This window comes from Coregonus lavaretus (genome assembly GCF_964263955.1).
Source record: "Coregonus lavaretus genome assembly, chromosome: 5".
In the NCBI taxonomy this organism is placed as follows: Eukaryota; Metazoa; Chordata; class Actinopteri; order Salmoniformes; family Salmonidae; genus Coregonus; species Coregonus lavaretus.
The window spans coordinates 35,374,506-35,379,162 of record NC_139992.1 but is presented as its reverse complement, the minus strand read 5'-3'; positions in this window follow the sequence as shown (position 1 = coordinate 35,379,162).

Sequence of the window (4,657 nt, the reverse complement as noted above, 5' to 3'; positions counted from 1 at the left end):
TCTTTTTTTTCCCTGTAGTCCACAATCATCTCCTTTGTTTTGATCACGTTGAGGGAGAGGTTGTTTTCCTGGCACCACACGGCCAGGTCTCTGACCTCCTCCCTATAGGTTGCCTCATCGTTGTCGGTGATCAGGCCTACCACTGTTGTGTCGTCGGCAAACTTAATGATGGTGTTGGAGTCGTGCCTGGCCATGCAGTCATGGGTGAACACGGAGTACAGGAGGGGACTGAGCACGCACCCCGGAGGGGCCCCCATGTTGAGGATCAGCATGGCAGATGTGTTGTTACCTACCCTTACCACCTGGGGGCGGCCCGTCAGGAAGTCCAGGGTCCAGTTGCAGAGGGAGGTGTTTAGTCCCAGGGTCCTTAGCTTAGTGATGAGCTTTGAGGGCACTATGGTGTTGAATGCTGAGCTGTAGTCAATGAATAGCATTCTCACGTAGGTGTTCCTCTTGTCCAGGTGGGAAAGGCCAGTGTCGAATGCAATAGAGATTGCATCATCTGTGGATCTGTTGGGGCAGTATACAAATTGGAGTGGGTCTAGGGTTTCTGGGATAATGGTGTTGATGTGAGCCATGACCAGCCTTTCAAAGCACGCACTTCATGGCTACAGACGTGAGTGCTACGGGTCAGTAGTCATTTAGGCAGGTTATCTTAGTGTTCTTGGGCACAGGGACTATGGTATCTGCTTGAAACATGTTGGTATTACAGACTCAGTCAGGGACATTTTGAAAATGTCAGTGAAGACACTTGCCAGTTGGCCAGCGCATGCTCGGAGTACGCGTCCTGGTAATCCGACAATAATTTAAAAAAAAATCGTATTTATATCAAAGTTATTAATACATAGATTTGATAAAACAATCAATCAAAGTATATACCCACATAAGTGGATTAATATTGTTTGATTAGAATATTCCCCCTGTAAAATTAGAATGGAGTGATATCCCAGGTCAGAAAACGGCCTTTAGGGGAGTGAATCAGCATGTGTGTTCAACAGCCATGTGAATTTAGGCTCTAATATGGTGCTTTATAAATACAAATATTTTCACCTGACTCATCATTTTAATCAAATAAAGTAAGACTCTTGTACAATGTAAAAAAAAAAATCAGCAATATGTTGAAAAAAGCACAAAGTGGCCGACTGCATTGTCGGACAATGGCCACTCGGAGGCGCCACATTGCCTCTTGTTCCAAGTTTCATCAGGGCAATACTCGGGAATCTACTGAGGTGGGAGGATTTACTGTTATTATGGAGAATCGAGAGACTGGGTGTGGTAGTGAGATTCTGCTGGGTCCCAGCCCATTCGGGTGTGGAAGGGAATCAAATTGTAGACCAGATTGCCAAAAGGACTTTAAAACTATACTGAATAAAAATATAAACGCAACATGCAACAATTTCAACGATTTTACTGAGTTAATAATTACAGTTCATATAGTTCAGTCAACTAAAATAGATTAATCTATGGATTTCACATGACTGAGCAGGGGTGCAGCCATGGATGGGCCTGGGAGGGCATAGGCCCACCTACTTGAGAGCCATGCCCACCCACTGGGGAGCCAGGTGCAGCCAATAAGAATGAGTTTTTCCCCACAAAAGGGCTTTATTACAGACAGAAATACTCTTCAGTTTCATCAGCTGTCTGGGTGGCTGGTCTCAGATGATCCCGCAGGTGAAGAAGCCGGATGTGGAGGTCATGGGCTGGCGTGGTTACATGTGGTCTGCGGTTGTGAGGCCGGTTGGACGTACTGCCAAATTCTCTATAATGACGTTGGAGGCGGCTTATGGTAGAGAAATGAACATTCAATTATCTGGCAACAGCTCTGCTGGACATTCCTGCAGTCAACATGTTAATTGCACGCTCCCTCAAAACTTGAAACATCTGTCGCATTGTGTTGTGTGACAAAACTGCACATTTTAGAGTGGCCTTTTATTGTCCCCAGCACAAGGTGCACCTGTGTAATGATCATACAATTTAATCAGCTTCTTGATATGCGACACCTATCAGGTGGATGGATTATCTCGGCAAAGGAGAAATGCTCACTAACAGGGATGTAAACAAATTTGTGCACATGGAACATTTCTGGGATCTTTTATTTTAGGTCATGAAATATGGGACCAACACTTTACATGTTGCGTTTATATTTTTGTTAGGTATAGATATAATTGATATTCATGTTCCACTGGTTAGAGGTGAGGCCAAATGTAAGATCAGAGCCATTTTGATAGATATGTGGCAGAAGAGATGGGAGGGACTCTGAGCCCAAAGGCCGGCATTTATATGCCCTCCAAAGAAAGGCAGGTGGACCAAGATTCAAAGGTCAGATTAGGAAGGAAGAGGTGGTGTTTGCTTGATTGTGCCTTGGGCATTGTACATTGAACTCGTCATTACATCTGGTTGGCAAGCATGCGAGTGGTTTATGTCTAGAGTGTATGGTTGTTGAAACGGTGGAGCATGTGCTGTTATATTGTTGTAAGTATGTTGAAGAGAGGGAAAAATTGACGTGTAGGGTCATTGAGGTTGGATGGGGTTGGGGGGATTTGGATGGGATTTGGGGGATGGGGAGGGTCTTATAGGAGGCTCTTTTTATTTTCTCAGAAGTACTGAGTTAGGTAAGAGGATTTAGAAATGTGGAGCTAATGTTGTAAACCTTGATTGACCACACACTCCAGCACAGTAGGGGGCGGCATGTACCTTTAACGTTTGTTTGCAGACCGCCATTACATCATAGAAGAAGCAGAAGAAGAAGCAGAAGAAGAAGCAGAAGAAGAAGCAGAAGAAGAAGAAGAAGAAGAAGAAGAAGAAGAAGAAGAAGAAGAAGAAGAAGATGAAGATCTACCAAAGGTTTTTTATAACTAAGCCAAGATAGATCAGAGCCTGTCGTTACCAATGGGAGCAAATGAATCATAGTGAGCAGAACAAGTAAGGAGTTGGGCACAAGAATGAGCTAGTGAGATCCTATTGGCCCATTCTAGCATTTATTTGTATATTTTCATTAGAGAACGCCTACGGTCGTGGTTGATCTGTGGATGAGGATCTGTCGGAGGAAATGGCGACGGTGCTTGAATCCGAAAGTGCGGCAAGTGAAGTGTGTTATAATGAATGGAAAATAATGAAATCAAAGAATGGAACAAAACAAGCAAAGGTTGTAGTAGAAGACAAGGACCGGTCCAATAATGCATTTCTTATTGGGCTGCGTTTTTGGACAAGAAGATTCATTTGGGAAATCCATTTGTAATATTGAGGACTGTGAAGAAAGCATTGGGAAAGGTGGATTCAATCAAGGTGACTAGAAGCGGCCTTGTTTTGGTTAATTGTGTTGATGAAGAACAGAAGAAGCGTGCACTGGATCTGGCAAAATTGTCCACGTCAGAAGTAATATGTATTGATCTTCAGAGCAGGGCGCCTGCCAAAGGAGTTATACCTGGAGTCTCGTTGGATATAGATGATGAGTACCTTAGTCAGAAAATCCCAGGAGTGGTCAGTGCACGTCGCCTGACCCGTATTGTAAATGGAAGGAAGGAGAAAATATTATTGTTGTTTGAGGAGACTCTACCTGAATATGTGAAGCTTGGATATGTGAGGTTTGCGGTGTGAGCATTTGTGTCCAAACCATTACAGTGTGAAAATTGTAAAGGACATGGCCACGTGTCAAATGTTTGTAGACGGGAGAAGTATAATATTGAAGAATCTGTGAATGGAAAATGTTGCAACTGTGGTGGGGATCATACTCCGGACTTCCTTGAGTGCCCTGTTAGGGTGAAGGAGGTCAAGGTGTCAAGGATCAGGGCTGCACAGTGGATATTTTATGTGGAGGCGGTGAAGAGAGTCGAAGGGGCAAGAGGCAACAGTGTTGAAGATATGGCGGTCGACGCATTGCAACCAGTTGATAGTGTTTTAAGTCAATCGGGTGATCTGGATACACTCATTGTGAAGAAGGTGGATTTTGTGGCATTTATAGCCACAGTGATTCATTGTACAAGTGTTTAAGAAGTCAAAGAAGCTGGATATCTTTATATCTGCAGCCGAGATGTTTTTGGGGCTCCAAGACTTCACGGCAGAAGCACTACGACTTTTGTCGATAGGAAATGTCCCGCCCTCACAGGAGGCTTCTGAGCCTGTGTTGGGACCTGATTAAAATGAGTTTTTTACAGAAAAGCAGGTTGATTTTGTTTGGTCAATTTCTTTTTTTGGTAGTTAGTATGATATTTTATTTTTACCCAAATGTTTTTTACTTTTTGGGGTTCCTTATTAACCCCCCGCCAGTAGGTGGCGGAATGCACATTTAATTGTTGCGAACGCCATTATACCATAGAAGAAGAGAACGCCTCCTCTGTGAAGTGCGCGAGTGCTATAACTTAATTCGCCCTTGCACTCCTTCAAACCAACACCATTTTTTGAAACTTTGGCAAAGGTTAAATTCTACAAAACGCAGGCCACTCTGTTTGTTACAGATTCTAATTTTGGAAACAGAAAACTGTATGAGATTAAATGTTTCATCGATGAGAAAATTTGCAAAATGTCGGCCAAAATCCATCTCACGCCATCTACTCCCACTGACGGCCACTGGGCTTCCTCTCATCACCACATTTGGTAGTGAGTGGAACCGCCAAACGGATGCTTCACATTTATACATCCGGTGAAAGATGTTGTTCAT